At 47.5% G+C, this 27399-nt stretch overlaps 1 non-coding gene and 1 pseudogene across 1 annotated transcript; both read left to right on the top strand.

Moving 5' to 3' along the window:
• The first annotated feature begins 11493 nt into the window (after nucleotides 1–11493).
• Nucleotides 11494–11653, top strand: LOC126983422 (5.8S ribosomal RNA; annotated as a pseudogene).
• Nucleotides 11654–12212: 559 nt separating this feature from the next.
• On the top strand, nucleotides 12213–17208 carry LOC126983424 (large subunit ribosomal RNA). Its single transcript, XR_007735887.1, has one exon. It is a non-coding gene; the product is annotated as a large subunit ribosomal RNA (ribosomal RNA).
• Nucleotides 17209–27399: the final 10191 nt, after the last annotated feature.

Below are 27399 nucleotides of genomic sequence, written 5' to 3'. Positions count from 1 at the left end.
ACCCTCCTCCCTGCAGTCAACATCCACCTGCCGCCCAGTCTCAGCCACCTCCGCACCACCTTGCTGTCGAATGCCGGGCGAAGCATCGCTGCTGCGCTTGAGTACTGTATTACTGAGGGCTCCCCGTCAGGCTGCTGGTACGCGGCCGCTACGGACATGGGACGCTGGCGGTTAGGTGTCACCCACCCTCGCCCCATCAGTGTCCAGCTGCACCGCCTGCGTCTCGGCTACAAATGCTTCTCGGAGCTCGATCCTGAAGACGTCAGGTGGAGGGAATGCGACCACTGCGACGAAGAACAAGATTGTCCGCTACTACATTATATCTTAGAATGCCCGCTCACAAGAGACCCTGCCCCCAACCCTGAGGGACACTCTGCCCCTGAACTCTTCTTTCACCTAGGAGAGACGGCCGTGGAACAGCTCGTCAGACGATACCCGCCACCTCGCTAAATCTTCATGCAGTCCACATAACGGGCCGTCCATAGACTAGGGCCAGTTTCCCCTAGGGTTACTCAGGCCAGTTGGTCGAGTTCTGTAGTCGTTCATCAAACGGCCGCAGAAAACGTTACTGCTATCCAGGTGCCAAACTGGACGACATCACCGCAGCGTGCGATGATGTCACGAGAAATGCCGACCGAAACACCCTCTTTGTCATTCACGCGGGGACAAATGACGTAAAGACAACCCGTTCTGAGGAACTGCTTGAGAAATACCGCCGCATGATCAAGCAGTATAAACGTAAAACGGATGCCAGTAACATCATAATCTCAGGAATCCTCCCGATGGTCGGTGCCGAATCTAGCTTTTACAGTAAGGCCTTCAGCACAAACAACAGACTTGAGTCCCTTTGCTCACAAGAAAACGTCCATTTCGCTAATTTGTGGAACAATTTTTACCACGATTCAGACTTGTTCCTTCCTGATGGCATCCACTTAAACCCTGTTGGAGCAGCCCGTTTCGGGAGGCTGCTCTGTGACCAAGTGGCTCTTCGAAAGCCAAAAAACACGGAGGCGAGAACACCAGCAGCTCCACCGTAAGGGAGCACTCAACCCGCAAAACCCCCGACTCGAATTACATTAAAGCTTGCTATGTTAACGCTCGTAGCCTACTTAACAAATTTGAAGACTTAGAAGTCCTCGCAGCTGCAAATCATTACCACATCATCGGAGTCACAGAATCTTGAATAGACACTTCAACTAGAGATTTCATTGCGGAATACAGATTACCGGGTTATACCATCTTTAGTCATGAAATAGAGAACAGACAGGGTGGAGGCGTTATCTTTTATATCCACAACTCTCCCCATCCAGTATCCGTGAAAACAGATATTAAAACCAATGTAGTAATTCTACTTACCTACAGACCGCCAAGGCAGGCTCTTGAAATCGACCACGCATTAAGTGAATTATTATTAGAAACAAGTAGCAGTTGTGAGGCAGTAATTGTTGGGGACTTTAACTAGCCTAGTGAAAAGATGGGGTGAACCGTTGAACTGTCATACAGGGCTCGACCTGTACACAAATTTACTAGAAAGTGAATTACATCAACACGTTCAAGAACCGACTCGGGAAGATAATATACTTGACCTTATCTTTTCGACGACAGCTGATCTAGTTAACGAAGTAAATGTTGGTCCAATTTTTAGTTCTAGCGATCACCGAACAATCACATTCAGCATCAATATGAAAGAAAGTAAAGTAACTCCTAGCAAAGAAAAGGTTCCTGATTATCAGAGAGCGAATTTCGTAAGACTACGATCAATTCTAAATAATTTTGACTGGACTGAAATCTCGCCGGAAACAGATGTTGATAAACCTAGGGGGGCCTTCACCACAATATTGAACAATTCCATAAGCATATCCGTACCCTATCGAAACAGACGTTTAGCTTTTAAGAAGAAACCCAAAAGGTGGAATAACGAAATTCAAAATAGCCTACCTCTTAAAAAACGCGTATACAGCAGATACATATCAACTCAGAGTGAGGCTGACAAACTAGAGTTGGACAGAATTTGCCGCGAAACCAAGAAATAAATAAAACGAAGCAAGAAAAATCTTGAAGAATATATAGCGGAAACGAGTAAACCTAATCCTAAATATTTTTTTTGCTATGTAAGTAATAAAAAAAAGTCACTCACTTGTGGTATCGGACCGCTTGCTAATGATAATGGAAACCACACGAACGATGAAAATGAAATGGCTACAATCCTAAATAACTTTTTCGCATCCGTATTTATAGACGAAGATTGTTTATCACCTCAACCGCCGGAGGTTAGAAGGACCGAAAAGATGTTAAGTGGCGTGCTCATCGTCGAAAGTTACATTTTACGCACAATTGAAAAGATTAAAGTAAGCAAAACTCCTGGTCCAGACAAAATTACCCCTAGGGTCTTAAAAGAAATCAAACATCAAATTTGTAAACCGGTCTCAATCATATTTAATAAATCTTTAACTGTTGGAAAAGCTCCGTCAGTTTGAAACTAGCAAATGTTCCACCAATTTTAAAAAAAGGGGGACAAGTCTCATCCAGGAAAATATCGACCAATTAGCCTGACATCGATTGTTTTTAAGTTAATGGAGACTATCATTCGCGACAATATGGTGAAATTTTTTGAAGAAAATAATATGATAAATAATTCGCAACATGTCTTCCATAGTAAACGTTCGTGTTTAACCCTTTGAGGGTTTCTGGTACATATATGTACCATAAATTTATTTGAGTGTGACACATATCCTTTTTTTTTTTTTTAAAGATTGATCATAGAAAACGACAGTGTAATGCTTGCTCTTTCCTTTTCTACCGACTATATGGCAACTGTTACTCTCCAAGGTGTTCGTTAGTCCATGGGCAGTTGCGCTGTTACGCCCGTCGTGGAAGGACATTATTATAGCCTTTACAGTAAGTATTTTGATTAACATTTCTTAAATTACTTTACTACTATTTTTTTCTTATATGTGTATACTTTACGACTATATTACTCATGAGTTGAAATTTCTCGTTTTCATATATAAGAAATGATCATTTGTTTTTGTGGTACACCGGTGTACCATTATCCCTTTGTCTAATTTTTTTCAATTTCTTTAATTATCTTCCTTCAAGTTATTGTTTATGCTATAAATTCTTATTGGGCCTACTTTTTCTTGATAAACGTGTTTTTAGAGATAATTTAGCCTAGCTGTGACCTAAAATCAAATAAAATTACTTATTTCAGATGACCGGAAGACGAAGAATTCTGAATATAAATGAAAATGAAATTCAAGAATACTTATTTGGCGACACCAGTGACACGGAAGATGCTCTAAATCTTGATGAGGAGGACATTGGCTTTCTTGAAGATGATATTGAGACAATGAATACTTGTGGAGATGAAGATTCTACAATTATAATTGATCCTGCCGATTCTGGGCAGATTCCTGAGACTGTGGATCAAGCACCTAATTCCAAGAATAATGAAGAGGACTCTCCTTCCACCTCGTCATTAACTTCTGTCAACATCACTAACTTCAGATGGAAAAAAATGGATGCTGAGAATGCTGAAAAACTTTTTGCTGTTTCAAGAGACACAAAAGATGAAAAAGAATTTGGTCATATTCTTATTGATACAACAGACGATCCTAGTCCATACGAAGTTTTTGGCAAAGTAGCAAAGTTTGATGAGTTTCTTTGTGATGTAGTCATTCCAGAATCTAAGCTCTATGCATCCCAGAAAGGCCATGTTTTTGATATTGAAATTGATGAACTAAGAGCTTTTTTTGGGATGAACATTGTTATGGGATATCATGTACTTCCTTCATATAGAGACTACTGGTCAAGTGATCCTGATTTAGGGGTACCATACATTGCAAATGTCATGCCACTAAAGCGATTTGAGGAAATCCGATCTATGCTGCACTTCAATAATAATGATCTAATGAAAAAGCCTACTGATCCCATGTATGATAGATCTTTCAAGATAAGACCTGTATTGAAACACTTCAACGATGCATTTTTGAGTGCTCTCTCCCCAACTAAATATCAAACAATTGATGAGCATATGATAAAATTCAAAGGCCAAAATGCAATGAAGCAATATGTGAAAGGTAAGCCTGTAAAATGGGGATTCAAAATGTGGTGCAGGTGTGACTCTAAATCGGGGTATTTGTTTGAGTGTGATCTGTATACAGGAAAGAAATGTAGTAAACCTGAGCATGGCTTGGGAGAAGGAGTAGTTTTACAGCTAACAGAAAAAATCAAAGGACTTGGTTGTCAAGTGTTCATTGATAACTTTTTCAATTCTCCATTACTGCAAGCTTTGCTTCACAAAGACAAAATACTTAGTGCTGGAACAGTTCGTCAAAATCGCAAACATGTACCCAAGGCACAGGTTCCACAAGATAAAAACATGAAAAGGGGCGATATTGCTTGCTTTGCCTCTAATGATGTGTGCTATGTGAAGTGGATGGATAACAGAGCAGTCCATATGGTTTCCAACTTCCTTTCTCCTTTCCCTATTCATGAAGTAAGGCGAAGAAAAAAAGAATCAAGTGCTAAAGTATCAGTAAGCTGCCCAAATGTAATAAAACAATATAACGCAAACATGGGTGGAGTTGATATAATGGACCAGAAGAAAGTGACATATCAGATGGATCACCGATCGAAATACAAATACTACCTTAGGCCTGTATTTGATCTAGTTGACATTGCAGTCAATAACTCATTCAGTGTGTACACAATGATGTCAGAATCACTGTTTCCAGAAATTGAAAAGCTTGATGCTAAAACATTTCGAAGAATTGTAGCTAGACAGCTCATAGGAAACTACACAAACCGAAAGAGAGCAATACCTAAAACTTCAATAGCGCATAATTCAAAAAAGGCTCGCCTCTCTAACGTGAGATTCAGTGTAGGTCATTCCATGGAAAAAGTAGATGAAAGACAGAGATGTAAACTTTGCACCAAAAGGAAAGTTCAGAACAGAACTAACAACAAGTGTGTTGAATGTGGTGTATACTTATGCTATGTGAAAGATAGAAAATGTTTCAAGCTGTACCATGAAGGATCATAGAATAAGTATGGATATATATCACTGAATAGATAATTTTCTATTTTTAGTTCAAAAGAAAATTTTAGTTGAACTGCATCTTAGGAAACTGTTCCAAAAATATGTAAATGTTGTAGGAAAAAGTGTGTCATGTTCGTAAAATAATGTCATTTTTTTCATTTTTTTTAATTTTCTATTCTCAATATCTAGTATTTCTATAAAGAAGGAAATAAATAAATATATGTTTAGTTTTTTCATGCTCCTTTCCCTTATAATAACGATAATTCTTTTATTATAATACAATGGGATTCCATATGAGAAAATTTCTCAAGGCGATTACTGGTACATATATGTACCATGCACTAATATCACTATTTATGTACAATTTTACAATATTATCACATAAACATGATTGATTACCTCTAGAAACACAATATATATAGAATTTGACAAAAGATATATGCTAGAAAAATTATATCCCTTAAAGAGCTAACTAACTTGATTTTTTTCATTATATTTTTGAGGTGCTCGATGGAATCAGATCAGTAGATGTCATATATCTGGATTTTCAAAAGGCATTTGATAAGGTCCCCCACCAACGATTGCTCAGCAAACTATTGGCGCACGGTATCTCGGGTAACATTCACAATTGGCTTGTGGACTGGCTCTCTGAGCGTAAACAGAGAGTAGTTCTAAACGGTGTTACATCTAACTGGCTCGACGTCAGAAGCGGCGTACCTCAAGGATTATTGCTTGGCCCCATGCTCTTCTTAATTTATGTTAATGATATCGATGATGGGCTCACTTGCAAAGTATCAAAGTTTGCTGATGACACAAAAATTGCTAGTAAAGTAACTGCGACACTCGACGAAGAAGCTTTACAATCAGATCTAGATCGACTTGCACGTTGAGCCAATCAATGGCAAATTAAATTTAACGTTGACAAATGTAAAGTATTGAACATCGCCAAAAATACCAGTCGTGTTCGGTACGTAATGAGTGGACAACAACTTTATGCAGTAAGTAAAGAAAAGGATCTTGGAATCACTATATGTAGCGATTTAAAGCCCGGTCAACATTGTTCAGAGGTAGTTAAAACTGCAAACAAATTGGTTGGCTTCATCGGACGAGTCTTTAATAATAAATCGGAAAAGACAGTAATATTAAAACTGTATAATTCGTTGGTTCGACCCCGTCTAGAGTACTGTGTGCAGTTTTGGTCTCCCTACTACAGAAAAGACATCGAAAAGTTGGAACGGGTTCAATGAAGAGTAACAAAGATGATTTCTAGGTTGAGAAATTTGTCATATGAACAAAGGCTTAAAGAAGTAAATTTATATAGTCTATCAAAACGAAGAATGTGAGGTGTTCTAATAGAAGTGTTTAAAATGTTTAAAGGATTCAGTGATATTAATGCGGAAGATTAATTCATAATTGATCGATCAAATAGAACAAGAAGAAATCACAATTTGAAAATAAGTGGTAAAAGATTATCGTCGCACGAAGCTAAACACTTCTTCTTAAATCGAGTTGTTAATGTTTGGAACCCTCTTTCCTGTGATGTCGTTGATAGTACAACAGTTACGGCACACGACTACCTTCGCGACCGCTCAGCAAAGGTAATGTTCCAAGGCCACGTTTCCAGCGAGCAGGGCTTCGAGAACGGCACCCCGCAAGGGGGCGTCCTCAGCCCAACGCTTTTCAACGCCCTCAAGGAAGCCCTTGGTAGACTTCCGCTAGGACGCAACATCACCCTTCTCACCTACGCCGACGATCTCGCGTTAGTCGCCGTAGGTAGAGGCAACAGGCTCTCATGGACACAGAAGGCCCTCGACTCAGTCACCGCTGCCTGCAGAGACCTAGGTCTCTCGGTTTCAACCAGGAAGTCGAGGGCGATGTCGGTCCTCGGCCCGACGCCTGAGCAGAGCCTGAGGATACATGGTGTACGACTCGAGTGGTGCACAGCGTACCAGTACCTTGGAGTGTGGATCGACCACAGGCTCACCTTCTCGAAGGAGGCTGAGTACCTGAAGAGCCGGCTCATCGTGATGCGGAGGATGACGACCACGAGAGCGGGGGCGACGCACCGAGTCCTTAAACTGTATTACGTACAGGCCGTCCGTTCCCTTGCGGACTACGCGGCGGTGGCGATGGTGTCCCTCTCAGACAGCGTCGTGACTTCTCTCGAGAGGAGCCAGAACGACGCGCTGCAGCATATCCTCGGAACGCCCAGGTGGACGAAGCTAGAGGCTCTGCGAGCCGAGGCTGAGCTCCCTCCCCTGATGCTCCGGATCGAACAGGTGGCAGCCGCGTAGGCAGCCAAAACAGTCGTCAGACTGTCCGACACCCCTGCGAGACGGAGGTTACTAACTTCTCTAGCACAGGATGCCAAGATTTTCACCGGCAGGACGTGGGCACGAGGGTTAGCAAGAGCGACCCGACTCTCACTCCCGGACGTGGACCTGGCAGGAAGAGGACCGGACGAGAAGGCAGAGGGCTAAGTCGACCCGCCGCCATGGGCTGCGGATGTGGCTCGCTTCTACATGGAACCCCTGCCTTTCAGCAAGCAGCAGTGTTCACGCGAGACCTTACTCGCCCACGCAAGAGGAACCCTTGCCCGCACATCTTCGGATGGGGCAAGTGTATACTACACGGACGGATCCGTCGACCGAGAGAGAGGCAGAACAGCGGCGGCCTTCGTGAGCGGCGAGGAGACACACGGTTGGCGGACCGGCGACCACTGCTCTACCCTTCAGGCAGAGCTAGTGGCTCTCCTGACAGCGCTCCAGCACGCCCTTCGCACCGACAACAAGGACATCAACGTTTACACTGACTCGATGACAGCACTTCAGACGCTCAGACGAGACAGGGTACGTGACAACATCAGACTGGTGACTATGACACTCTGACGCGCCTGCGACGCGACGAGCGAGCCGTGACGTTCGCCTGGATACCCAGTCACGTGGGTGTCCCGGGCAACGAGGCGGCGGACGCAGCAGCCAAGCAGGCGCTGGACCAGGACCGGATCGCGATCGAGGTCCCTGTTAGCTTACAACAGCTAAAACGCACAGAGAAGAGGACTACAGGAAGGCGCGCGCTCGCGCTAGTGAAGGACGCTGAGGCAACCTCAGCGTCCCTTCAATGGTACGCCAACGCCACCGGCTACGAGACCGTTCCCCTCCCCTCCTCCTTAGCGAAGAGGGATAGGGTAATGATCCGCCGACTGCGACTCGGCTACCCGACCGTTCGCTCCTTCATAGCGGACTACGAGGGCGAGTTGTGCCTGCACTCCCTGGAGGATACGGACGACCCCCTCGTCCACTACCTCCCGGACTGTGCGCAGACAGGCCCGCTAAGGACGATGGCGGCCAGGAGGGGTTACACCCCTTGCGGAGAGAGAAGAACAGCTGCAGCAAGGATGGTACGGTACCTGACGGACGACCTCGGGACACTCACGAGGTTCCTCAGACAGAGAGAGCTTCCACGGTAAACGACGAGACAGCATGACTTTTTTTTATTTATTTATGTAATTATTTATTTATTTTTTTATTTTATTTATTTATTTATTTATTTGTTTTTATTTATTTATTAATTTTTTTTTTTATTATTATTATTTTTTTTTATTTAAACTTTTTTTTATATTTATTATTTTTTTTTCTATTTTATTATTATTATTATTATTATTATTATTATTATTATTATTTTTTTTTTTTTTATTATTTTTTTTTTAATTTTTTCCTTTTTTTCTATTTCTTTGTATTTATGTATTTATTTATTTATTTTTTTCTCCACTCTCCAACACCTTCGACTATACTTGCGTGGTTCGAATGACCCACTTTAAACAAATGATCCCTTTCCTATACAAAGGACCCTTCCACCTGTCACTTACTGTTCAACCTTTCGGTCTCCTGCAATCCCCTCCGTTCCGCTCACCTCCTCTGGCTGGACCCCACCAAAAAGGTCTGTTTCTAATGCCTCCCACTTTACTTGCGTGGTTCGAATGACCCACTTTAAATAAATGATCCCTTTGCTATACAAAGGCCTCTTCCTCCTGTTATCTAACTGTGCTGCCTTTTACCCTCATGGAATCCCCTCCGTTCCGCTCGCCTCCCTCCGACTATCAGGGCTGGACCTCATCAAAAGGTCCCTCCGCTATACGGAGTACTTCTCACACCATCCACTCCACAAAATATACGTACAAACCGCTATCGGCCTCTAACTTCCTTATTTTCAAACATTCACACCTTTCAGTCCTTGGGACCTGGAGTGGGGTTGGGTCGGTCGCTCATTGTACGCTGCGCACTGGCCATTGGAGCCGCGCTGGGTGCGGCTCTGGCGTTTTTGGGCGGGGCGCGTCCATGGCTAAGAGAGATTAAAGAGAGAGGCGGGCCAGCCTATGGCATATAGCCCGCGAGGGCTAACAACCCTCGAAACGGAAAGGAAGGAAGGAAGGCCCACTACTCCAACCGCGCTCCCTATTGGTCCGCGCTGCACCCGGAGCAGGCCAGGCCTCGCGACGGGAGACTGCCGCTCTTCCCACACTCCCTTCTGCTGCTACTTTTGATGCTGCCTCCCTGACTCTGTTGCTGCTGCTGCTGGCGCTGTAGCTCGCTACGACGCGACTGCAACCAGGAAACGTCGAGGATTCATCTACTGCATCATCGCGGCTGGAACACCATCGGTTTCCGCCATCCTCCGCTGACACAACAAAGAGCCCTTGCTCAAACAGAAAGAGATATTGTGTTTGTTTTTTTACCTACTCCGCATCTCTGCCTTTACCCCCTTCCCCCTCTCATCCTATATCCTTTTCTGGCCAACGCCCCAGACGCTGAACTGTGTGAAGGTGAACCCCGCGGCTATATGCACAAGGGGGGCTCTTCTAGCTGCCTTAAGCACAGGATCAGCAGGGCACCAGTTCTGGACTGACGGTTCACCGCCCGGTGCATACTGTCACGCTCCGAACAACCACAACAGCCCGCTGGCTCGCATGGGGTGCTCTTCATCGAGTGTCCCGCGTGGCCGGCAGAGTTTAATTTGAAAAACAATAGAGTGCTCAAAGCAGGCTACACTTACGGCCTGAATGCCTATGCATGGAATAATGGAATAGGACCTCTGTTCTATTTTGTCGGTTTTCTGAACCCGAGGTAATGACTAATAGGAACAGGCGGGGGCATTCATATTGCGACGCTAGAGGTGAAATTCTTGGACCGTCGCAAGACGAACTACTGAGAAAGCATTTCCCAAGGATGTTTTCATTAACCAAGAACGAAAGTTAGAGGTTCGAAGGCGATCAGATACTGCCCTAGTTCCAACCATAAACGATGCTGACCAGCGATCCGCCGGTGTTATTCCCATGACCCGGTGGGCAGCTTCCGGGAAACCAAAGTCTTTGGGTTCCGGGGGAAGTATGGTTGCAAATCTGAAACTTAAAGGAATTGACGGAAGGGCACCACCAGGAGTGGAGCCTGCGGCTTAATTTGACTCAACACGGGGAACCTCACCAGGCCTAGACACCGGAAGGATTGACAGGTTGAGAGCTCTTTCTCGATTCGGTGGGTGGTGGTGCATGGCCGTTTTTAGTTGGTGGAGCGATTTGTCTGTTTAATTCCGATAACGAACGAGACTCTGGCCTACTAACTAGTCGACGGATCTCCAGCAATTGGTGTCCAGTTCGCAGCTTCTTCTTAGAGGGATAAGCGGCAACTTTAGCCGCACGAGATTGAGCAATAACAGGTCTGTGATGCCCTTAGATGTTCTGGGCCGCACGCGCGCTACCCTGAAGGGATCAACGTGTCCTCCCCCTCCGAGAGGAGCGGGTAACCCGTTGAAATCCTTTCATGATAGGGATTGGGGTTTGCAATTGTCTCCCATGAACGAGGACTTCCCAGTAAGCGCAAGTCATGAGCTTGCGTTGATTACGTCTCTGCCCTTTGTACACACCGCCCGTCGCTACTACCGATTTAATGATTTAGTGAGGCCTTCGGACTGGCGCTCCTGGATGCCGGGCCAACGCGGTTCCGCCACTGGGCTTTCGGCGCCTCGAACTGACGGAAATATGTCCAAACTTGATCATTTAGAGGAAGTAAAAGTCGTAACAAGGTTTCCGTATGTGAACCTGCGGAAGGATCATTAACGTGTTTGCCCGACGCTGTTAAAACACTAAAACCAAACACGCTGGGTGGCCGGGACTCAGACTGTCCCGGTCTGGAAGCCCATCCTTCCCTCCCTTCGCCTCGTGCGAGGCGAAGGCGAGGACCAACCACGCGTCGCTGGCGTGAGGCGGGCAGAGCATCCGCAGCGGGCAGAGCTTCCGACGCCCCAGCCGGCGACTACTCTTCTTAAACCAACCCTTCCCAGGGTGGAATAAACACACAGTCAAGCCTTAGACAGTATGTCTTCCCACATCGTCTCCCGAGGCAGAGACGGCGGAAGTCTGATGAGAGTCGGTAGCGTCCGACGTAAAACAAAAATACAACTCTTAACGGTGGATCACTCGGCTCGTGGGTCGATGAAGACCGCAGCAAGCTGCGTGTCGGTATGTGAATCGCAAGAATACCAGATACATCGACAAGTCGAACGCACATTACGGGGGCGGCACTCTCATGTGCTGCCGACACTCCTACACGAGGGTCGGATATACATTCCATACATCGGCTTTGTCAGCTATGACATGACCGCATTGGGGAGTTTCGCCTGTTGCTACTAGCGGGCGTTCCCTTAAGGCCATGAATGGTTACCGGCCACGTCACGTCTCTGACGGGCGCGTACGTCGGTGACACGGAGCTTATGGACACAGCGGGGAGGAGAAGGAGGAGGTGGTCTCCTCGGGACTTGGTCTCGGGACTGCCTCTTCTTCTTCCTCCTCGTCTGCTGTTGTTGCTATCCGTATCCTGTCTCGTTTCGGAACCCCAACCTGTGGCGCTATGAGTCGGACGGGCTAAGGTGGCTCTGCTTTGCGTGATAGGCAGGAGAAGGCGACCGGGCCGGTTATTTACTCGACTAACCCGGATCACCCTACCTCTCCTTGCTGCGAGCAGACGGAAACAACCGCGGGATCACGTCCCGCGTGTCTGTGTGCACCACCGCCGACTGGCCGCCATTATTGAAAGGAAGGGACCGACGAGCTGTAGAGCGAGGCAACTCCTCCCCTCCCGCCAGCAACAAGGATCTCTTATTGCTGCTACTCCAATGTCGACCTCGTGTTAGGGTAGAGTACCCGCCAAATTTAAGCATATTAATAAGCGGAGGAAAAGAAACCAACAGGGATTCCCTTAGTAAGGGCGACTGAACCGGGAAGAGCCCAGCGCATAACCTGGCGTCGTGACCCGGCGCCAGGGGTGTTGCGTTTCGGAGGGCCCGGCACGTAGTCTCTCACCGCCTAAGTTATGCTTGAAAGCGGCCGCTACCCATGGAGGGTGACAGGCCGGTGTGGCGGAGCCCGCGAGGGTACGCGTGATATTGTCGGAAAGGGCCTCTCCGTAGAGTCGGGTTGCTTGAGAATGCAGCCCTAAGCAGGTGGTAGACTCAATATAAGGCTAAATAATATGACCACGAGACCGATAGCGAGCAAGTACCGTGAGGGAAAGTTGAAAAGAACTTTGAAGAGAGAGTTCAAGAGTACGTGAAACCGTTAAGGGCCAAACGGGTGGGACCTCGAAGGTCGAACCGAGGGGATTCGGCTCGTCGGCCAGAGCTGGCTGGGCTGCGGGATTCGCTTATGCGACCCAGGAACCCTTAGGCGTGCCCACGTCCGAGCCGGCGCCGGCGGGCGTATTTCCCCTCGTGATGTAGGTCGCCGCGACCCGTTGCTGGGGACGTCGAAGGCCCAGGCGGATTGGTACCCCGACGTCTGCGTTTACGCGGTCGAAGGGGGAAACCTCTGGTGTCCTGGCTGCCCTGCGACGGTCGTGCAGGAGAGGGGCAAACTCTCTCGCGGCGTGCAAAAGGTCGGTGACCCACCCGACCCGTCTTGAAACACGGACCAAGGAGTCCATGTGTGCGAGTCATTGGGCGCACTAAACCCAGAGGCGTAATGAAAGTGAAAGGGGGGCGTCCCGGGGTCTTCGGGCCTCGGTCGGCGTCCTCCGGGGCCGATCCCCGACCGGCCGCTGCCGCCGAGTTTCCCATCCCAAAGCGTGGTCGAGGGGGGTGCGCGGGGTGAATCCCCTTCCCCCGTCGCTTACCTCCGGCCTCGCGGGTGCTCGGTGCGCACGGTGGTCCGTCTCCTTCGCGGGAGGCGCTTGTACGCAGGGGGGCGCAGGCCCGGGACTTCCCATTCGACGCCGTCGTGCAAATCTGTTGTTGGCCTCGCCAGCTTTGCTTGGGCTCTCGGTTGGCGCGCCGCGCATCAGGCGGGCTTCGGGTGGGGGTTTCGGCTCTCATTTGGGTTCGTCCCGCGCGGTTTTGCCTTCCGATCCTGCTCTGTCTGGAGTGGCCTAGCACGCGTGCTGTCGGCAAGTACCATGAGCAGACATGTTGGACCCGAAAGATGGTGAACTATGCCTGGCCAGGATGAAGTCAGAGGAAACTCTGGTGGAGGTTCGTAGCAATTCTGACGTGCAGATCGATTGTCAGAGCTGGGTATAGGGGCGAAAGACTAATCGAACCATTTAGTAGCTGGTTCCCTCCGAAGCTTCCATCAGGATAGCTGGTACTCGCGGAAACGGAAGAGTTTCATACGGTAAAGCGAATGATTAGAGGTCTTGGGAACGAAACGTCCTCAACCTATTCTCAAACTTTAAATGGGTGAGATGCCGAGCTTGCTTGAGCGCTGAAGCTTAGGCGACTAATCCGAGTATCTAGTGGGCCAATTTTGGTAAGCAGAACTGGCGCTGTGGGATGAACCAAACGTCGAGTTAAGGGGCCTAAACGAATGCTCATCTAGACCCCATCGAAAGACGTTGGTTGCTATAGACAACAGGACGGTGGCCATTGAAGTTGCAATCCGCTAAGGAGTATGTAACAACTCACCTGCTGAAGCAACTAGCCCTTAAAATGGTATGGTGCTCAAGCATTCTCCCGATACTCGACCGCCGGTGGCACTAAAGCCCAAGCTCCCCTCTTCACCGGGGGGAGCCCAGGCCTCCAAGCCCCAGCGAGTAGGAGGGTCGCAGGGGTGAGCGCTGAAGGGATCCGGCGCGAGCCGGCCTGGAGCCGCCCCTGGTGCAGATTTTGGTGGTAGTAGCAAATAGTCCAGAGAGACTTCCCTTGAAGGCCAATGTGGAAAGGGGTGCCATGTGAACATCAGTTGGACATGGGTTAGTCGCTCCTAAGCCCAAGGCTAAACCCTTATCCCACGCTAGAGGGAACGGCCAAGCGAGTTGTCGTCATCCGTGGCGGCTCATCCGTGAGAGATTCTTCTCAGTTGCCGATGGGAATTCGTGGCGAAAGGGAATACGGTACTTATTCCGTAACCAGGCCTGGATGCCAACCGGGGCTAGGTTCCTTCTTGGGCCGGCCCTTGGTGCAGGAACCTGGTAACGGGAACCAACTTGCGTCCATCGGCGGTGGTCCGGGGAAGAGTTTTCTTTTATGTTTAAGGCGCCGTGACCCTTGAAACCACTCGCAGAGCGAAAGGGTGTTGGTAACACGGTCTGCCGTAGAGCACCGCGATTCTTGCGGCGTCCCGCGTACCACTGCCGGTCCGTGAAACATGCGAGGCAGGTAACTGCATGGGGCGAAGCGGGGGGGTCTGCTGCTGCGTTCTGCGGCGTCACGGCTCAGCGCACGTACGCACGCGGCCTCCGCGATGCACCCCAGTTTCGGGCCTGTGCGTACCCATATCCGCAGTCGGTCTCCAAGGTAAGAAGCCTCTGGTCGATAGACTAATGTAGGTAAGGGAAGTCGGCAAATTAGATCCGTAAATTCGGGATAAGGATTGGCTCTGAGGATCGGGCCAGTCGGGCCTGTGCGGGAAGCGGGCCTGGGCCTGGGCTCTGAGGCTCTGAGCTGCGCGCGGTGATGGGTGATGCCGTCTACCCTGCGGCACCAACGTCGCCGGTGTCCGATCACCCGCAGTGTCTCGCCTTCCCCGGTGGCGGCGACCCATTCCAAATGCGGCCTCGCGTCGCGCTGTCCTTGTTACCAGCTCGCCGGTGCGGCGGTGCTTGTCTGGTCCGGGTTCGCAAAAGCGGCCGGCGGGCGATCACCGCGTCGTTGGGGCCCTCCGGTCGCTCCCGGTCCCACTCCGCCGTCCGCGCTAAAGCCGCAGGGTTCGCGCAGCGCCGATCGCAGGCGGGACACGCTCATGCGAGGTGGGGCCAACGGCCCGGCGTGCGGTAGCTCGCATTTCGCGGTGGCGGCCCTAGCCCTCTCGCCACTCGTGCCGAGAGCTCGGACCGGCGTGTCTCCGGCCCTCCCGTGGAACGCGCTAGGCTGCGTGGGCGCGGGGGCTCCGGCTCTCTCTATTGCCGGCTTTCGGCCGGTTAAGTAGCAGCAGCAGTCGTCCCTCGCTCCAAACCCACTTCGGCTGGCGCCCAGCGATCAACTCAGAACTGGCACGAACCAGGGGAATCCGACTGTATAATTAAAACAAAGCATTGCGATGGTCAAAGATAGGTGTTGACGCAATTTGATTTCTGCCCAGTGCTCTGAATGTCAAAGTGAAGAGATTCAACCAAGCGCGGGTAAACGGCGGGAGTAACTATGGGCAGAATACTTTCCAAATGAAGATGAACGATTCCCTGTGTTAGGCGGGGCTCCGCGCCCTTGTCCCCGCTCGCTAAGATCCTTTTGTGGATTAGACAGAGTGGAGGATAAGCGGCGCGGCTAATAGGGGAGGAGGAGACCGTTGAGACAAATGCCTCGTCATCTAATTAGTGACGCGCATGAATGGATTAACGAGATTCCCACTGTCCCTATCTACTATCTAGCGAACCCACAGGCAGGGGAACGGGCCTGCGCCTAACAGCGGGGAAAGAAGACCCTGTTGAGCTTGACTCTAGTCTGATTTTGTAGAGAGACATCAGAGGTGTAGCATAAGTGGGAGGTCGTCACATCAGGGGCTTGCTCCGTGCGGAGACAATGAAATACCACTACTCTGATTGTTTCTTTACTTACTCGGTGAGACGGAATCGGAGCTTCCCCACGTGGGATTATCTTCTGTTTCTAGACTAAAGCGGCGGAAGGAAGGGAGCGCCGCGATCCGCTCCGAGGACATTATCAGGTGGGGAGTATGACTGGGGCGATACATCTGTCAAACGATAACGCAGGTGTCCTAAGGCCAGCTCAGCGTGGAGAGAAACCTCGCGTAGAGCAAAAGGGCAAATACTTTCCAAATGAAGATGAACGATTCCCTGTGTTAGGGGGGGCTCCGCGCCCTTCTCCCCGCTCGCTAAGATCCTTTTGTGGATTAGACAGAGTGGAGGATAAGTGGCGCGGCTAATAGGGGAGGAGGAGACCGTTGAGACAAATGCCTCGTCATCTAATTAGTGACGCGCATGAATGGATTCACGAGATTCCCACTGTCCCTATCTACTATCTAGCGAACCCACAGGCAGAGGAACGGGCCAGCGCCTAACAGCGGGGAAAGAAGACCCTGTTGAGCTTGACTCTAGTCTGATTTTGTAGAGAGACATCAGAGGTGTAGCATAAGTGGGAGGTCGTCACATCAGGGGCTTGCTCCGTGCGGAGACAATGAAATACCACTACTCTGATCGTTTTTTCACTTACTCGGTGAGACGGAATCGGAGCTTCCCCACGTGGGATTGTCTCCTGTTTCTAGACTAAAGCGGCTGAAGGAAGGGAGCGCCGCGATCCGCTCCGAGGACATCCTTCTCTCTGGTGGGGAGTTTGACTGGGGCGATACATCTGTCAAACGATAACGCGGGTGTCCTAAGGCCAGCTCAGCGTGGACAGAAACCTCGCGTAGAGCAAAAGGGCAAATGCTGGCTTGATCCTGATTTTCAGTACGAATACGGACTGCGAATGCAGGGCCTATCGATCCTTTTGACTTTGTGAGTTTTAAGCAAGGGGTGGCAGAAAACTTGCCACAGGGATAACTTGCTCGTGGCAGCCAAGCGTTCATAGCGACGTCGCTTTTTGATACTTCGATGTCGGCTCTTCCTATCATTGTGAAGCAGAATTCACCAAGCGTTGGATTGTTCACCCATAAAAAGGGAACGTGAGCTGGGTTTAGACCGTCACGGGACTGTCCTATTTGCGAAAGTCCAATTTTCGTATCGGACCGTTTTCGACAACCGGCTATATCTCGGGAACTGAGGCAGACCCCGGGAATACGATTGCGCCATGTTCTGGGACTACAGCGACAATGGGTTAGGTGGGGTGACCACTTGAAGGGGTCGCTTAAGTAACAAAATAGGATAGGACCGTGGTGGGTGAGACGGTCCTAAAAGTTTTTTCACCATTGTGCAAAAACTAGGCCACCGAGACCCACGAAACTCGAGTGACTAACGTAACAGCCCACTGAGCGTCGAATGAACGCGGTCTCGTCAAAATCACGAAAAAACTACACCTACCACAAAAGACGCTCTTAAGTAACACTGATTCCACCTGACACGTTGGGCCACTTGAACGAAAAAAAGCAAACCAGCGATAAAACCATTAGTATGCAGTCTTTTGAACTCATTTTCGGATATGATGCGGGTGGTGCACTAACAAATCAAATCATGGGAGCTCATCAAAATACAACGTGTTTGAAGGGACTTTAACTCGATTTTTTGGTTTCGGCCGTCACTTTTCTTAAGTAATATTTGGGGTCGACCGAGAAGAACTCAACGCTGCAAACGCAGACTCACAGGTATAAGGTAGTTTTGCATGCCGAACTCAAATCTGAACTGAACGAAGCCCTAGCGATGCAACTTTTCGCACATCAACGCGATATCAACGGCTTAAGTACACTGAATTGGCGAATCCCGCTTTTCACCCGTCGATTTTATAGAAGGACCGGGACAGTTTATACAATTTTCGGACACTGTCCTGGACCGTCCCGCTCATATCATAACACCCTTATAAATAGGATGTACAGAGTCAGCAAACAGTGTTTCCGGGGCGTTGGAGGCTGGCGAGCAAGAATATGACCTCAAACTTGGCTGATTCGCAAATTGAAGTGGGTTTCTGAACACCTCATATATGCTAAGTAACCGAATGGTATCAGCACTCACTAAGTGCTCCATGCTTCCCTGAAACTTAGATCTTCAGTGGTATAGTGCACTTTTGCTATTTTAAACCATCTACGCCTACTTTGATCAATTTTCGAGCAATATCTCCACAATAATCGCCATTTTCTTAAATACTTGGGGTTTTGAAGCTGCTTAGACTATCCATGGGTACTATAAATTATTTACAATAAAGCCAGAGTCGAATAACCTACCTACATAGGATAGTAAGGGATTTATCTCGTTCTCGTCGCTTAAGTAACATGAAACGTCTCAGCCCTAAGCTTGCTCTAACCGACGGGTCCTTTTCATCGTCCTAAGTAACATGAAGTGGCTTAGTCCTAGTTTTTATTAACTGATAGGGCCCCTGCACACACCCTTACACACATATGAGGTTTTTGAAGCTGCTTAGACTATCGACGGGTACTATAGTTTATTTACAATAAAGCCGGAGTCGAATGACCTACCTACGTAGGATAGTAGGGATTTATCTCGTTTTTGTCGCTCAAGAAACATGAAACGTCTCAGTCCTAAACTTGCTCTAGCCGACATCGTCCTAAGTAACATGAAGTGGCTCAGTCCTAACTTGTATTCAACTGATAGGACCTACACATAGCCTTACACACATGGGGGTAGAAAACTTTGAAGATAAGGAAAGTGGGAAACAATCCCCCCAGAAGAGTAGTAGTCTTGATGGACACACCCTTACACACACTGGGGGTAAATAAGCAAGCAACTTCAAGGCTCGTGTCCAGAGGATTTCCCCATCACGTTGCGTGACGAAACCTCCAGCCTTGTCAAATAACTAGCACTAATGACGGGCACTAGAGTTTATTTACAATAAAGCCAGAGTCGCATGACCTACCTACATAGGATAGTAAGGGATTTATCTCATTTTTGGTCGCTTAGGTAACATGAAACGTCTCAGTCCTAAATTTGCTCAAGCCGACATCGTCCTAAGTTACATGAAGTGGCTCAGTCCTAACTTGTATTCAACTGATAGGGCCTACACATAGCCTTACACACATGGGGGTAAAAAACTTTGAAGATAAGGAACATGGGAAAGAATCCCCCCAGAAGAGTGGTCTTGAGGCACACACCCTTACACACACTGGGGGTAAATAAGCAAGCAAATTCAAGGCTCGTGTCCCGAGGATTTCGCCAACAGGTTGCGTGACGAAACCTTCAGCCTTGTCAAATAATTAGCACTATCGACGGGTACTATAGTTTATTTACAATAAAGCCATAGTCGAATGTCCTACCTACATAGGATATTAAGGGATTTATCTCGTTTTTGTCGCTTAAGTAACATGAAACGTCTCAGTCCTAAACTTGCTCTAGCCGACATCGTCCTAAGTAACATGAAGTGGCTCAGTCCTAGCTTTTATTTAACTGATAGGACCTACACATAGCCTTCCACATATGGGGGTAAGAAACTTTGAAGGGAAGGAATGTGGGAAACAATCCCCCCAGAAGAGTAGTCTTGAGGCACACACCCTTACACACACTGGGGGTAAATAAGCAAGCAAATTCAAGGCTCGTGTCCGGAGGATTTCGCCATCACGTTGCGTGACGAAACCTCCAGCCTTGTCAAAAAATAATTAACACCGTTAAACTTGACACTCAAAATACATAAAATACAGGTCTGTGTAGCGTAGCTCTATCTAATATTGAAAACATAAGAACATAAGAACGTAGGAGTCTGCAAGAGGCCTTAGGCCTGTACAAGGCAGCTCCTTTGAACCTAAGCTCCCGTGTATCTAACCCCACCTAATATCGCTGTCCATGCATTTATCTGATCTATTTTTGAATGTGAGAATTGTATTGACACTCACCACATGACTGCTAAGCCCATTCCACTCATCCACCACTCTGTTAGTAAACCAATTTTTGCCTATGTCCCTGTTGAGTCTGAGTTTATCCAGTTTCAACCCCCTTATTAAAGCCCTTCAGGAGGACAGCTCGTGACTGCGTTGGCTCAAGCGCACGCCCTTTAGGCAGAAAGGCAACTCAAGCGCCCCTCGAGGTAGCGAGGCACCTCTAAGACTAGGTGTGAACACCATTGCCTTATTAAGGGCCGAGTTCGGAAAAAAAAATAAAAAATACCTTCAGCTGGAAAGAGAGTCGTTGGGTGATGGACGAGCTGGGTCTGTCCATCTCTCTGTCTGTCAATGACTCTCTGTGGCATTCGGTGCCTCTCCGTCCGTGTTTGTCTGTCTTTCCGAGTGTCTGGGCCTCTTGGGGACACTTTGGCGGCCAAGGCCAACCGTTGCGCTTCTTTCCCGAACATTTGTGATGTTAAGCCATCTAATGGATTCGAGCGCTGCGCCGGCAGTGTTAAGTGACCAGTCCTGGTTTCAGCTCCGTCACAGCCCTCTTTCAGGCAAGACCCGCTCCAGCGGGGCGGGCTAGTCGAATATCAACTCAGAATGGGACGGTCTAGTTGCGTCGGGTGAACGGGTGAACCGTCGGGTGAAGGCTCTTAAGTAACGTCTGAATCGTTCAGGTAACAATATCAGATCAGTTGGCGGGTTAGTTTGCGGACTCGCCAATTCAGGCCGAAAATGTTACTTAAGCGGTATGGCGATTTTCCTTCAGGGCAGTCCGTCCATGTTACTTAAGGGTTTCTGATATTGGACAGTTGGTCGCGAGACAAGTTAGTTTAACCCTACTGTTGGCAGTTGTGTCGTTGATACATCAGTCCTGCTCGGTACGAAAGGAACGGCAGGTCCTGACATATGGTTCCGCTCTTGGTCGATCGGCCAGTGGAGCGAGGCTACATCCGTGGGATTATACCTGAAAGCCTCTAAGACAGCATCCCGGCTGGATGACCAACGATACCGCGTACGGCCTACATCGGGATGGTCACCATTGAATTTTCGAGAGATTCGCTCCCCGTTCGTTCGCTGGCGAGGCTAAAAGATGGACCCGTGCAGAAGGAACTCGGGAGTGCCTCGACAAACAGGTTCAGGCTCTCTCCCCCGTAGTAGAGAACACCCAGATGCTGATGTGCCGTACCGAATCGTTCGCAAACGACTTACATACCGGTCACGATGTTGTTGGCGGCAGAGCAGCATCCTCACTACGAACTCCCAGTGTTGGAGGCATCTAACACAGCAGTATCTAATTCCCATGCACAATTTTTATCCAATTCAATTTATGGTCACGCTTTAAGTTATTTCGAAAGCGCTTTTAATATTTGCCCAAACTGTTAACTCGCTTAAATTTCTAACAATGCCTTCGAACCTTAAGTGTGGCGTCTGTCCCGGACGATTTGCAGCTCAGTACTTCCAGCTGAGTAAACGTGCCGCCTCTTCGTTCAAAGATTACAACTTCAGAAGGCTGTGCCTGAATGGAAAGTCAAACATAACAATCTTGAAAAGAAATTCGAAGCCCTTCAGGAATTTGTTGCAAGCAATGAGGCAGTGACTCCAGCATCGATGGTGGAGAGGCCCTCCACCGAGACTGTGCCCTCTCCAGACGAATCTCCTGCTTCACGGGAGGACGTGTTACTTGCCTCACAGGTTGACTCCCAGCCTGCCTCACAGGCTAACCCCCAGCCAGCCCCACAGGCTAATCCCCAGCCAGACCCACAGGCTAACCCCCAGCCTGCCTCACAGGACAACCACCAGCCTGCCTCACAGGCTGACCCCCAGCCTGCCTCACAGGCTAACCCCCAGCCTACTTCACAGGCTAACTCCCAGCCTGCCTCACAGAACAACTTCCAGCCTGCCCCACTTAACGCTTCTCTTCCTCCTTCACAGGATGTCGGGTTCCAACCTGTAAGGAATGGAGCCAAACCGAAGCAGGCAACCAAGGATTTACTGACCCCCACTACATTCAACAGGTTCTAGGTGCTGGCAGACACCATGGAGGATGAGTTTGAGACTCGCCTGGTTGGGGACTCCATGGTGCGTGGTCAGCTGGTTGAGTTCTGTGGTCGTTCATCAAACGGCAGCAGAAAACGTTACTACTATCCAGATGCCAGACTGGATGACATTACCGCAGCGTGCGATGATGTCACAAGAAATGTCGACCGAAACACCCTCTGTCATTCGCGCGGGGACAAATGACGTAAAGACAACCCGTTCTGAGGAACTGCTTGAGAAATACCGCTGCATGATCAAGCAGTATACACGTAAAACGGATGCCAGCAACATCATAATCTCAAGAATCCTCCCGAGGGTCGGTGCCGAACCTAGTTTCTACAGTAAGGCCTTCAGCACAAACAACAGACTTCATTCCCTTTGCTCACAAGAAAACGTCCAGTTCGCTAACTTGTGCAACAGTTTTTACTACGATTCAGACTTGTTCCTTGGTGATGGCATCCACTTAAACCCTGTTGGAGCAGCCCGTTTCGGGAGGCTGCTCTGTGACCAAATGGCTCTTCGAAAGCCAAAAAACGCGGAGGCGAGAACACCAGCAGCTCCACCGTAAGGGAGCACTCGACCCGCGAAACCCCCGACTCGAATAACATTAAAGCTTGCTATGTAAACGCTCGTAGCCTACGTAACAAATTTGAAGCTTCAACTTGAAAGTCCAGAAGACCACCTATCAACCCGGACTCTAGATTCTAGGATCAAAGATGAGCTCTGGGAGGGCAGCATGAGCCAATGCAAGATGGCGCCACTATAAACACTCGCCAGCAACAAATCAACATCACATCATCGGATTCACAGAATCTTGGATACACACTTCATATAGATATTTCATTGCGGAATATAGATTACCGGGTTATACCATCTTTAGTCATGAAAGAGAGAACAGACAGGGTGGAGGCGTTATCTCTTATATCCAAAACTCTCTCCATCCAGTATCCGTGAAAACAGATATTATAAACAATGTAGACACGGTCTTTATTGAAAAAAAAAAATCTCGTAAAATAGTAATTGGACTTATCTACAGACCGCCAAGGCAGACTATTGATATCGACCACGCATTAAGTGAATTATTATTAAAAACAAGTAGCAATTGCGAGGCAGTAATTGTTGGGGACTTTAACTTGCCAGTGAAAAGATGGGTTGAACCGTTGAACTGTCACACAGGGCTCGAACTGTACACAAATTTACTAGAAAGTGATGTACATCAACACGTTCAAGAACCGACTCGGGAAAATAATATACTTGATCTTATCTTTTCAGCGAGAGCTGATCTAGTTAACGAGGTAAATGTTGGTCCAATTTTTTGTTCTAGCGATCACCGAACAATCGCATTCAGCATCAATATGAAAGAAAGTAAAGTAACTCCAAGTAAAGAAAAGGTACCTGATTATCAGAGAACGAATTTCGTAAGACTCCGATCAATTCTAAATAATTCTAACTGGACTGAAATCTCGGTGGAAACAGATATTGATAAATCTTGGGGGGCCTTCACCACAATATTGAACAATGCCATAAGCATATGCGTACCCTATCGTACAAGACGTTCAGCTTTTAAGAAGAAACCCAAATGGTGGAATAACGAAATTCAAAATAGCTTATCTCTTAAAAAAATGCGTATACAGTAAATATATATCAACTCAGAGTGAGGCTGACAAACTAGAGCTGGACAGAATTCGCCGCGAAACCAAGAAATTAATAAAACGAAGCAAGAAAAAATCTTGAAGAATATATAGCGGAAACGAGTAAATCTAATCCTAAAGATTTTTTAGCTATGTAAATAATTAAAAAAAGTCACTCACTTGTGGTATCGGACCGCTTGCTAATAATAATGGTAACCACACGAACGATGAAAATGAAATGGCTACAATCCTAAATAACTTTTTCGCATCCGTATTTACCGACGAAGATTGTTTATCACCTCAACCGCCGGAGGTTAGAAGGACCGAAAAGATGTTACGTGGCGTGCTCATCGTAGAAAGTGACATTTTACGCACAGTTGAAAATTTTAAAGTAAGCAAAACTCCTGGTCCAGACAAAATTACCCCTAGGGTCTTAAAATAAATCAAACATCAAATTTGTAAACCGCTTTCCATCATATTCAATACATCTTTAACAGCTGGAAAAGTTCCGTCGGATTGGAAACTAGCAAATGTCACACCAATTTTCAAAAAGGGGTACAAGTCTCATCCAGGAAACTATCGACCAATTAGCCTGACATCGATTGTTTGTAAGTTAATGGAGACTATCATTCGCAACAATATGGTGAAATTCTTCGAAGAAATTAATATAATAAATAATTCGCAACATGGCTTCCGTAGTAAACGTTCGTGTTTAACTAACCTACTTGATTTTTTCATTATATTTTTGAGGTGTTGGATGAAAGCAGATCAGTAGATATCATATATCTGGATTTTCAAAAGGCATTTGATAAGGTCCCCCACCAACGATTGCTCAGCAAACTATTGGCGCACGGTATCTCGGGTAACATTCACAATTGGCTTGTGGACTGGCTCTCTGAGCGGAAGCAGAGAGTAGTTCTAAACGGTGTTACATCTAACTGGCTCGATGTCAGAAGCGGCGTAACTCAAGGATCAGTGCTTGCCCATGCTCTTCTTAATTTATGTTAATGATATCGATGATGGGCTCACTTGCAAAGTATCAAAATTTGCTGATGACACAAAATTTGCTAGTAAAGTAACTGCGACACTCGACGAAGAAACTTTACAAACAGATCTAGATCGACTTGCACGTTGGGCCAGTCAATGGCAAATTAAATTTAACGTTGACAAATGCGGAAGATTACTTTACAATTGATCAGTCAAAAAGAACAGGACGAAATCACAATTTCAAGATAAGTGGTAAAAGATTATCGTCGCACGAAGCTAAACACTTCTTCGATCGAGTTGTTAATGTTTGGAAGTCTCTACCCTGTGATGTCTTTGATAGTACAACAGTTACGGCCTTCAAGAATAGATTAGACAAGTATTTTGAATCCAACCAGCAACTAAGATATTACTCATTGTCGTAATAACGTTAATACTGGTGTCCTTGTCCATTTTTATCGCCCGGTTAGTGGTAGCAGTAATGGTAGTTCTTTCCTCATTCCTACATAATTTACATGCAGTTTTTCCATGCTTTGGCTGGAGGAAAGGTGGGGAGGAGCCTTCGCCTTTGCTGTCCTTCATCTTCCACCTTTGATTAGATAGTTAGTGTAGCTGGTCACAAGCAGCCTCGTAAGGATCCGTTAAGACTTCTCCCTAACAAGGCTGGAGGTTTCGTCACCCAGCCTGATGGCGAAATCCTCCGGACACGAGCCTTGAATTTGCTTCCTTCTCCGCGGAGATCGATCCTCCGACCAACGAGGAGGCGCCTGCCTCATCCTCGTATGGTGGTGGGTGATCCAGCGTCATTTATTAAGTCGTGTGCTAGCTCCTACGACAAGCTGGATATGTTCCCTACAAGTGATGTGAAAATTTTCACAAGAATTTGGGAATTATAGCATAAGTCAAGGGGACACTGGCCCTTCGTACGACATACAATTTGCTGTGTGGCGGGTAAACTTTGATTCTCGAGCGCCGGACGGGGCCCTCAGTCATGAACCATGTGGCGGATAAACGGCACCTGATGGCTCGCTTTGTCTCTTGAGCGCTGGCCGAGGCAGCAGTCACTGACTGCTCGAGTGACGGATGGACGGCGGGAATAACGGACTCACACCTAATGCCTCTTGAGCGCTAGTCGAGACAGAGTCAGTCATCGAGTGGCGGGAATAACGGACTCGCACCTATAAGGCCTCGTGAGCACTGACCGAGGCATGCGGGTAATCGGCGGCGGTAGCTCGCTCGCTCGCCCGCCCGACCGCCCGCTGGCTTGTCGGTATGTGTGCCGGGTAAACGGTGAGGGTAGGTCGCTCGCCCTTAATGGCTCGCTTTGCCTCTTTAGCGCTGGCCGAGGCAGTCACTGACTCCTCGAGTAACGGGTTAACGGCGGGAGTAACGGACAAGTCAAGGAGACACTGGCCCTTCAAACGACATACAATTTGCTGTGTTGTGGGTAAAATTTGCCTCTTGAGCGCTGGACGAGGCACTCATTCAAGAATCGTGTGGCGGGTAAACGGCGGGGGTTACGCGCCAGCACCTGATGGCTCGCTTTGCCTCTTGAGCGCAGGTAATCGGCGGCGGTAGCTCGCTCGCCCCTACTGGCTAGGTTTGCACCGTGAGCGCTGGACGAGGCAAGCGGGTAATCGGCGGGGGTAGCTCTCGCCCGCCCGCTTGTCGGTGCGTGTGCGACTGTGTGAGCCTGTTTTTAAAGGCACAATACTTTAGTCTTATCAGCAGCTTCCCATAGCTTCTCTCTGAACCCAGTGGAGGAGATAGCTAGGTAGATGAACGTAATAATCGTCTGTCAAGTACCCCAAAATTCGGACTGAGCCCTTTCTAGTTTCTTAAGACTACGAAAACGAGGTGATTCACTTTGTATCCTATGAACGTAAGTTCTTCGCGTCTCACTTTCAATTTGTTAGCGTCTCTCTAAATCAGCACTAAGTAACTCACTCCAGGAAGGAAGGCTTCACCAATGCTCCTCGTCATCCTCCCTGAAGGAAGGAAGGAAGGAAGGAAGGAAGAATCAGCAGTAAGTATAGTCCTGCGTGCAGACGGGTTTGGTGTTTGGTGCAGTGTGTTTGGCAAAGAAAAGCAGAAATGAATGAACATTCAAAAACATGACTAAGTAAATAAATCGGAGAAAGAAAAACTACTACTACTACTACAACAACAACCACTACTAAAGTATCAGAGCGAGTGAACTGACTGACTGCCCCGGGTTCCCCGTCCGCCAGGAGAACCCACGACGGAGCTCTCTGTAATGTTCGTCGTAAACTTTTTTTAATATATATATATATATATATATATATATATATATATATATATATATATATATATATATATATATATATATATATATATATATATACTACTACTACTACTACTACTACCACTGAAGTATCAGAACGAGTTAACAGGACTCTCGGGTTACCCGCCCGCTAGGGGAACCCCCGGAGAAGCTCTGCAATGTTCGTCTTAAACTTTTTTAATATATATATATATATATATATATATATATATATATATATATATATATATATATATATATATATATATATATATATATATATATACTAAAACAACAACCACTACTAAAGTATCTTGAACGAGTAAACTGACTGACTGTCCCAGGTTCCCCGTCCGCTAGGGAAACCACGGCAGCTCTGCAGTCTTCGTCTTAAACTTTATAATATATATATATATATATATATATATATATATATATATATATATATATATATATATATATATATATATATATATATATATATATATATATATAT

This window comes from Eriocheir sinensis, chromosome 53 (genome assembly GCF_024679095.1).
Source record: "Eriocheir sinensis breed Jianghai 21 chromosome 53, ASM2467909v1, whole genome shotgun sequence".
NCBI lineage: Eukaryota > Metazoa > Arthropoda > Malacostraca > Decapoda > Varunidae > Eriocheir > Eriocheir sinensis.
The sequence above is the reverse complement of the archived record's forward strand: the minus strand, read 5'-3'. Positions and strand labels throughout refer to the sequence as shown.